General features: G+C 46.9%; 1 non-coding gene across 1 annotated transcript; it reads left to right on the forward strand.

The window, feature by feature from the left end:
• Nucleotides 1–9,674: 9,674 nt before the first annotated feature.
• Nucleotides 9,675–9,747, forward strand: trnak-cuu (transfer RNA lysine (anticodon CUU)). Its single transcript has one exon. It is a non-coding gene; the product is annotated as a tRNA-Lys (tRNA).
• The last annotated feature ends 617 nt before the right edge of the window (nt 9,748–10,364 follow it).

Genomic DNA, 10,364 nt, shown 5'->3' on the forward strand with positions numbered 1-10,364 from the left:
CAAGGACTGCATTCAATAGGAACCCCCACTGACAATGGCAGGACCAGAAGATCCCACCACCATCCATTGGCGGGCCACCTCCACCACTGTGAACACTGCAGCGGGTTGCATGGAAAATCCCACTCAGAGAGTCATGGAAAGTGCCAGAAAGGATGACATGAAAACTAAGAAATGAAAACTCTCACCAAAGGTTGAATAGTTTGGAGCTAGATAAGAGAAAGCTGAGGGTGAACCTGATCGAGATCATTACAATTACAAAAGAGTTTGAAGGAGTAGACATAAAGAGGACGTTTTAACCTTTGGGGAGTCCAAAGCAATGGGCCATGAATGTAATAAAGTCACTGGTAAACCCAATAAGGAAATAAATAGAAATGTCTTTATCCAAAGAGTGGTGAGAATGTGGAACTCGCTACAATGGGGAGTGGTTGAGGTGAATAGTTTTGATGTTGAAGAAAGAAGGGAGACAGAAGCAGGAGTCTGTAAGCCAGTTAACCCAACACCTACCATTGGGAAAATGCTAGAATCCATTATTAAAGAGGTGGTAGCAGGACATTTAGAAAATCATAATACAATCAGGCAGAGTCGACACGGTTTTATGAAAGAGAATTTGTGATTGACAGATTGATTTAGTGTTCTGTGAGCAGGGTTGATAAAGGAGAACCAGTAGATGTAGGGTATTGTGGGATGAGAGTGACTGCCCTTGACATCAGGGCAGCGTTTGACCAAGTGTGGCATCAAGGAGCCCAAGTAAACCTGCAGTCAATGGGAATCAGGGGGAAAACTCTCCGCTCATTGGAGTCATACCTGACACAAAGGAAGGCGGTTGAGGTTGTTGGAGGTCAATCATCTCAGCTCCAGGACGTCACTGCAGGAGTTCCTCAGGGTAGTGTCCTAGGCCCAAACATCAATGATCTGCTTCATCAATGATCTTTCTCCCATCATGAGGTCAGAAGTGGGGATGTTCACTGATGATTGCAGATTATTGCACAATGTTCAGCACCATTTGCGATTCCTTCGATACTGAAGCAGTCCATGTCCAAATGTAGCAAGTCAGGGACAATATCCAGGCTCAGGCTGACGAGTAAGTCATGTTCACAAGTGCCAGGCAATGACTATCTCCAGCAACAGTGAATCTAACCATTTCCCATTGACATTCAATGGCATTATCACCACTGAATCCCCCACTATCGAGATTCTGGGGGTTACCATTGACTGAAAACTGAACTGGACTAGCCATATAAATACTGTGGCTAAAAGGGCAGATCAGAATCCTGTGGTGTGTAACTCACCTCCTGATTTCCCAAAAGCCTGTCCACCATCTACAAAGCACAGGTCAGGAGTGTGATGGAATACTCCCCACTTGACTGGATGGGTGCAGCTCCAACAACACTCAATATGCCCAACACCATCCAACACCAAAGCAATCTACTTGATTGGCACCCCATTCATTAAACATTCACTCCTTCCACCACTGATACACAGTGGTCGCTGTGTACACCATCTACAAGATGCACTGTTTAAGAAACTCACCAAAGCTGAAATATATCGCTGTTCCTTCACTGGGTCAAAATGCTGGAACTCCCTCCCAGCAGCAGTGTGTGTGTACCTACACCACATAGACTGCAGTGGTTTAAGAAGGTGGCTCACTACTACCTTCTCCTGGGCAATTAGGGATGGGCAATAAATGCTGGCCTTGCCAGCGATGCCCACATCCCGTAAACAAATTTTTTTTAAAATTGGATTTCTAAGAGGCATTCGAGACCACATAAAAGATTATTGCGTTGGACAAGAATACATGGTGTTGTGGGTAATATATTAGCATGGGATAGGGGATTGGTTAATGCACAGGAAACAGAGAAAAACAGGGTAAATGGATCATTTCCTGGTTGGCAGACTGCAATTATTGGGGTGCTAGGGTATCAACTATTTATAATCAGTTTTAACGGACTAGATGAAGGGAGGGTGTGTGTTGTGGTCAAATTTGCTGGGGATACAAAAATAGATGGGAAAGCAAGTTGCAATGAGGACGCAAAGGCCATGATTCTCCCATCCCACTAATGTTGAGCGCAGCGGGCCAGGAGAATCACCGGGAGCTGAAGCACGGGATTCACGAGAGTTCGTGCCCCGCTAGCATCTCCCAGCACTGATGAAATAAATGATATATTTTAAATATCATTTAAATGCTATTAGCGGACCCGGGACTGAAGTCTCCAGGCCCGCCAGCCTCTCCTACCCCACCAGAGTGTTTCACTCCAGCGGGGATTACACTAGCTCCCCACGTTTGGGAAGCTAGCAGCCTGACACCGCTGGAGAGAAGGGAGGGAAATTGGGCACCCCAGGGGTTCAGGCAGCGGGGGGGTGCCCCCTGGGCATGGGGCACCCTGGCAGTGACAGCCTGTGCCCCTGGCACTACCCAAGGAGCAAAGTGCCAATGCCCAGGGAGAACCTTGGTACTGCCCACCGGGCATCGGGCAGTGCCAATGGGGCTGGGGCCAAGAGGGGCGGGGCCTGATGGGGTTGGGGCCTGATGGGGTCAGACCCTCGGGTGCAATCGGTGGGAGTGGGGGGTCCCGTTGCCACTCTGCCATTGGGATCGGTCAACTAAGGAGGGAGGCCAGCGATCGGGGCGGGCTGGTGGGGGCGGGGGGGGCTTTACCTGCTGCAGCGAGGTCGGGGGGAATCAGCACTGCCGGGGAGGGGGGGAACTGTTGGACTGTTGGGGGGGATGGGGCTGGAGATCGGGGCGGTCTGGGATGGGGGGGGGTGTCAGGGCTAGCCTGGGAAGGTCAGGGGGCCTGCGATTGGCCTGGGGGGGGGGGGGGGGGTGGTGTTGGAGGGTCAGCATTGTGGGGTTCACGGGGCAGGCCAGCGATCGACCTGTCCAGCAGTTGAGAGGCTGACAGTGTGGGGCCACTGTGCATGCGCAGAGGCCGGCTGGTTTCAGCCTCCTGAGTGGGGATAGGCCCCACTCACTGTTTATAATGATATTCACACTGGTGGCGTCTGCAGTGCACAGAATGTGGGAGATTCACATCTGAACTCCCACTGAAAAAACCTGCGTGAATTACTCCAGTTTTCACGTGAATTCAACACTTCGAATTTTTTGGGAGAATTCCGGCCAAAGAGTCGGGAAAGGTAGAAATCTTAGAATCTTAGAATCCCTACAGCACAGAAAGAACCATTCGGCCCATTGAGTCTGCACCGACCACAATCCCACCCAGGCCCTACCCCCATATCCCTACATATTTTACCCACTAATCCCTCTAACCTATGCATCTCAGGACACTAAGGGCAATTTTAGCTTGGCCAATCAATCTAACCCACACATCTTTGGACTGTGGGAGGAAACCAGAGCACCCGGAGGAAACCCACGCAGACACGAGGAGAATGTGCAAACTCCACACAGTCAGTGACCCGAGCCGGAAATCGAACCCAGGTCCCTGGAGCTGTGAAGCAGCAGTGCTAACCACTGTGCTACCGTGCCGCCCTTAGAAATAGATTAAGTAAGTGGGCAAAATATTAGTGGGTGGAGCATAATGTGGGAGAAAAATGTGAGGTTGTCCATTTTAGTAGGGAGGACAGAAAAGCGGAATACTACATAAATGCTTAAATAATACTTAAATAATACTATTTAAATGGAGAGAGGCTGCAGAATGCTGTGATACAGAGGGACCTGGGTGTCCTTGTACAAGAATCACAAAAAGTTAGCATGCAGGTACAGCAAGTAATTAGGAAGGAAAATGGAATGTTGGTCTGTAGGGGGGGAGAGGGGGGGGGTTCCTCTCGAGGCTATGTCTTGCTCCTTAAGCTAATACAGAGACTCATGGAATGCAGTGCACTGATGTTTATTTAACCAAATGATCGAATGGGAGAATGATATGAGGAAGCTCTGCACTCAAGGTATAGAATGTGGGCAGCCGGATATCAGTCTGAAGAACAATCCCCCTGTGAAAGCAATTATACATTCCCTCAATCATATTGCCCATCTTTCCAGTGGGCATTATCCAGTAAACATTAATATAAATCAGTCAATAATCATCCTGTCATTAACTCCAGCCAATAACAACACACATCATGACCTAATGGGATTTCATTTGTCATTAGTTCTGGACGTTACCTCCATTCTGTTGCCCAGCAATATGGGACCTGGTCAGTGAAACCATAGAACATAGAGATTATAGAATCCTACAGTGCAGAAGGAGGCCATTCGGCCCATCGAGTCTGCACCAACCACAACCCAGGCCCTATCCCCATAACCTCATGCATTTACCCTAGCTAGTTCCCCCTGACACTAAGGGGCAATGTAGCATGGCCAATCCACCTAACCCGCACATCTTTGGACTGTGGGAGGAAACTGGAGCACCCGGAGGAAACCCATGCAGACACGGGGAGAATGTGCAGACTCCCACACAGACAGTGACCCAAGCCGAGAATCGAATCCGGGTCCCTGGCGCTGTGAGGCAGCAGCGCTAACCACTGTGCCACCGTGCTGCCCATGTGCCACCGTGCCGCCCATGGGGGAATGATTCCCACCAAATTGAACCCACATGACTCTCGTCCGACCCTGAGCATTAATTATGCCTACTCGCCATCTGCTTATCAACTCGAAGTTGTGTACCTCTATTCAGTGGCTGGCATTGGCAGCCATCTTGTTCTCAACCACTGCTGATAACTGCTCTACAGGGGACCTATTGTTTCTTACCTCTCCCACCAGGGCCTGCTGTGTTTTGTCACTGACTGAAGTTTCACAAAATGTCACTAAAAGCAAAACACATCCATCTGATAAATTCAAAATACATGTTTTAAATGTGAAGTATTTGTTAACCATACAGAGCTGTCTTCTATGGCAACAACCCTGGCTTACCTTCTCATAGTCCAAGATCATTCTAAAGTCAGTATTGTGTAAGTGTTCCTAAACCTATGATTATGTGTTTTTATTCACCTAATTAGTCCCCCTACATCATGGTCTTTATTGCAAGACGTCTGGAATATGAAAGGAGAGAAATCTTGCCACAGCTGTGAAGGGTTTTGGTGAAACCTCTCTTCGAGTGCTGTGTAAAATTTTTAAAGAGGGATATACTCAGGTTATAATCAGTTCAGAGGGTGGGTGAGCAGACTGATTCCTGGGATGAGGGAGGTCTTCTATCAGAAAATGTTGAGCAGGTTAGGTCCATGCTCCTTGGAGTTTAGAAGAATGGGAGTTGTCCTTAATGAAACTGTTAAGAATCTGATGGGGTTTGAAAGGGGGTTATTTCTGGGAGGATATTTCCCATGGGGGAATGTCGAACTGGGGACAGGGTCTCAGAATAAGGGGTTTCCCTTTTTAAGGAGGAGATGAGGAGGAATTTCTTCCCTCAGAGGGTCGTTAAATTCAGAATTCTCTTCCTCAGACAGCGGTAGAGGTTGGGTCATTGAATTGATCCAAGGCCAAGTTAGATTTTTGATCTATAAGGGAGTCAAGGGTTATGAGGTGAAACTGGGAAGCAAAGTTGAGACCACAATCAGATCAGTCACAATCATAGAATCATAGAAACCCTACAGTACAGAAAAAGGCCATTCGGCCCATCGAGTCTGCACCGACCACAATCCCACCCAGGCCCTACCCCCATATTCCTACATATTTACCCGCTAATCCCTCTAATCTACGCATCTCAGGACACTAATGGCAATTTTAGCATGGCCAATCAACCTAACCCACACATCTTTGGACTGTGGGAGGAAACCGGAGCACCCGGAGGAAACCCACGCAGACACGAGGAGAATGTGCAAACTCCACACAGACTGTGACCCAAGCCGCGAATCAAACCCAGGTCCCTGGAGCTGTGAAGCAACAGTGCTAACCACTGTGCTACCGTGCCGCCCCTATTGAATTTTGCAGCCTATTGAATCCTATTGAACTTTGCAGCAGGTTTGATGGGCTGAATGGTCGGCTCCTGCTCTTATTTCTTATGTTCTTAAGGTCTTATTTTTAAGTGGAAGCTGGATAAGCACAAGAGGGAATAAGGAGTGGAAACAATATGCTGATAGAATGAGATAAAGTAAGGTTGGAATAGGTTTGTGTGGAGCGTTAATACCAGCATGGACCATTTGGGCCAAATGGCCTGTTTCTGGGCTGGAAGTTCTATGTAATTGTATCTGTTGTTGTTTTTCAGCCTCACCATCGAGGGGTGCTGTGCATGAATCCATCTCCATCTGCCTCACCTCTACAACAGTTTTATGCCGAGGCTTCTCGCAATATCAACATGCCCAAACAAGCCTCCTCACCCTGCCCCACACTCCCCTCTAATCTTTAAATTGAATTTCAGCAATATCACTCTCTTGAAGTTAACACCCTCTGTGAACTGTGCAGTTGAAACTTGAAGAATACCTTGAAACCCACAGAGGAGTGCAAAGTTTATTTTTTATACGGTGAATTGATGTTTTGCAATGTTTATACAGAGGATCAAGTGGCTCACTGCTGCAGTACCATCACGTGTAGTGTTCCAATGGAAAATCACCCAGTGTTTGGCTTGATAGAAAGCATTTAGTTTTTAACATGTGCCAAACAGAAGGTGGGGAATGGGTCTGTGATGACTTAATAGGAAGCCAAATCAGGTCTCAAACACCCTGCCTGATGCCAGTGGTGAGGTGTATATAAGAGCGGTACAGCTCAGGGCCTAGTCACTCAGGAGCTCTCTCTGTGCTGGGTGGCTAGGGAATAATGAGTTATCTTTAACCTTGGCCAGTGATGTAAAATGGCTGCTGTTGAATGAGTAATGATGTGGAGATGCCGGCGTTGGACTGGGGTAAGCACAATAAGAAGTCTCACAACACCAGGTTCAAGTCCAACCTGTTGGACTTGAACCTGGTGTTGTGAGACTTCTTGTTGAATGAGTAACTCAGGGTGGGGTAGATAGTCGGCTGTGGGGTAGATTGGTAGCTCATGATGGTGGGGAGGTGGGGGCAATTGGTAGCTTGGGGTAGGGAAAGAATTGTTAACCCCCAGGGCTGGGGCATGTGGAATTGTTGGTTGGAGCAATTGGATGGGTTGCAGGTGAGGGACAAGCAAGGACTCATTACTTTGAAATCCAATTCAAGAGGAACTTGCTCGTCCTAGTTGTATATTTGGGTAAGTATGGGCAGCAGTGGTGGTGGTGGTGGAGGGGGGTGTTCCTGCCTGTTACTTAGTGTAATAAATCCTCGGAGGCGGAAGTCCCTTCACCAAAATTCCTTTATTTACAAGATCCAACAACACTATACAGAGTGCTCTCAGAGTGCAGTCTGCATCTGGAGTCATGATGTGGAGATGCCGGCGATGGACTGGGGTGGGCACAGTAAGAAGTCGCACACACTAGGATAAAGTCCAACAGGTGAGTCACTTGATGAAGGAGCAGCGCTCCGAAAGCTCGTGGTCCCAAATAAAGCTGTTGGAATTTAACCTGGTGTTGTGAGACTTCTTACTGTGCCCATCTGGAGTGCCAGAGGAACTGCCACTCCTGTTTAAGAACAGGGCTCCCTGATTGGACCATCAATTTGGCCCTTAATCAGTGAGTTCATATTCAAGCAGAGCAACCTCAATTGCCTGATTAAAATCATTACACTTAGCGTTATAATTGTGTTGTGCTAGATCAGCACGTTATGATTGAAATGCTGGGTCCCACATAAATCACAAGACTCTAATTTCAATATATTATTCTGGCCTTTAGCCATTCCCAACATGTGTTCCTGGAGAAGCAGTAGTTTTGTGGTATTGTCACTGGAGTAGCAACCCAGGGACCCAGGGTAATGCTCTAGGGACCCAGATTCAGATCCCACCACAGATCTGAATTTAACAAAAAAAATCTGAAATTAGAGGTCTACTGATGACCATGAAACTATTGTCATAAAAACCTTCTGGTTCATGATGCCCTTAAGAGAAGGAAATCTGCCTACATGTGACTCCAGATGGATAGCAATGTGGTTGACTCTTAACTGCCACCCAACTCCAGGGCAATTAGGGATGGGCAATAAAAGCTGGACCAGCCAGCGATGTCCACATCCCATAAATTAACTTTTTAAAAAATCGACCTCATCTAAAATGGCGGACAGTATACTTGCTGTCCTCCATTTTTGTAGCTGAGTCAGCTGGTTACCGAACCATAGAACCCCAACACTGCAGAAGGAGGCCGCTCGGCCCATCGAGTCTGCACCGACCACAATCCCACCCAGGCCCTATTCCCATAACCCCACCTTTTAAGGTCCGGCATTGGACTGGGGTGGGCGCAGTAAGAAACCGCATAACACCTTATAAAAATGGACCCATCCATGCTCCTTACCGCTTCTAAAATTGGGCATCTTCCCAGTTAGCAGAAATATGTAGCTTCATAAAAAAAAAAACAATTTGGGTTTAAACTAAGCAATGTGATGTTGTGACTCCAATGTGTGTTTAGAAATTCAGTTTCTTTAGGGTTACGGTCCTTGACAGATTAGCTCGCCTCATCCTGCAGGAACAGATGTCACCAGTTCTGGACTCCCCCCGGCAGCAGTATTTAAGGTAGCTTCCTCTGTTTTTCAGCACAGGGCAGGCCTTCCGCTCATTGGATTGAGATAATCTGGGTAAACACCTGATGGTGGAAATAAAAAGTATCAATTATTTGAAGTATCAATATTCTTTGCCAAATGCTGATTATTTCGGCAAATATTTGCTTTACGTTTGATCCAAGTAAAAGATTAAAATATTCTTTTTTTAAAATGTGTTGTAATTTCATATTCTTTATTGTGCCTGCACGTGATACACACAAATATTCTCTCTCTCATTGGCTTAATGAATGCTTGTGCACTGTGATGGGACAATGTTTAATATAACGATACAGGTTATCTGTGTGTGTCGTAGCCTGGTGCTGATGTTGGATCTGGATATATTTCACTCGAGGCCTCATTACCATGTAGTGAAATATGACTTGCATTTCTACAGCGCCTTTTGATGGCAACTGCTTTTCTGCTCTGTTTTGTTTTGTTACATTAAACACAGAGTACGCAGACATCAGTTGTGACTAGCCGCTGAATCCATTTTTAACAAACCCGTTACACAATCCAGCAAGAACACTCAGTCAAATTAAACCCTGCCTTTCCAACATATCCTGTTCATCGCAGGTATCAATCTAGTAAACCTCCTCTGAACTGCCCCCAATGTATTTACATCCTTCCTTAAATAAGGAGGCCAAAACTGCACACAGTATTCAAGATGTGGTCTCACCTTGTATAACGGGAGCATAACATCTTTACTTTCATGTTTAATTCCTGTTGTAATAAAGGAGAGCATTCCATGATAACGTGCTGCACCTGCATACTAACTTTTTGTGACTCGTGCACAAGACGCCTCGATCCCTCGGCACCCCCAGCATTCCGCAGTCATTCTCCATTTAAGTAATACTCTGCTTTTTCATTCTTCCTGCCTGTGGTGGACTTCAGTTGCGCCTTTGTCCTGCCTGGACCTCCGTTGTTGTGTTGGTCATGCCTGGACACATCCCCTGCCGGCTCCTCCCCTTGTCACCTAGTATAAAGGTGGCTGTTTCCTCCCCCTTGTTCAGTTCGGGTCGGTTATCTGTTGGGATGTGCTCCTGGTTCTGTAATGAATAAAAGCCTACAGTTGTATTGGCACACAAGTAGTCTTTTGCCTAATTGATAGCGCATCACTGCCAAAGTGAACACCTTGCGCCCAGCTAGCTCAGTCGGTAGAACATGAGACTCTTAATCTCAGGGTCGTGGGTTCAGGCCCCACGTTGGGTGCCATTGTTGGGGTGGCACAATGGTTAGCACTGCTGCCTCACAGCGCCAGGGACCCGGGTTCAATTCCGGTCTCAGGTCACTGTTTGTGTGGAGTTTGCACTTACTCCCTGTACCTGTGGGTTTCCTCCGGGTAATCCGGTTTCCTCCCACACTCCAAAGATGTGTGGGTTAGGTTGATTGGCCGTGCTAAATTGCCCAAGTATCAGGAGATTAGCAGGATAAATGTGTGGGGTTACGGGAATAGAGGTTGGGTGGGATTGTGGTCGGTGCAGACTCGATGGGCCGAATGGCCTCCTTCTGTACTGTAGGGATTCTATGCACTTCACTTTTTCCCACATTATACACCATCTGCCAGATTTTTGACCACTCACTCAACCTATCTATATCCATCTGCAAACTTGCAAACTCCATGTGTCTTCACAACATACTTTCCTGTCTATCTTTGTATCATCTGCAAATTTAGCTACCATGTCTTCACTCCATGTTTCACAATTCCAACATGGTGACAGCAATGGTTTACACAAAACTCTTTCTATTTTTGATTTCTATGTTCCATGCATAGTGATGCTGAACTACAATACATGAAAAGACAAACAATGCAAACTATACAAGCAGCC

The sequence above is a fragment of the Mustelus asterias genome, chromosome 19 (genome assembly GCF_964213995.1).
Source record: "Mustelus asterias chromosome 19, sMusAst1.hap1.1, whole genome shotgun sequence".
Classification (NCBI taxonomy): domain Eukaryota; kingdom Metazoa; phylum Chordata; class Chondrichthyes; order Carcharhiniformes; family Triakidae; genus Mustelus; species Mustelus asterias.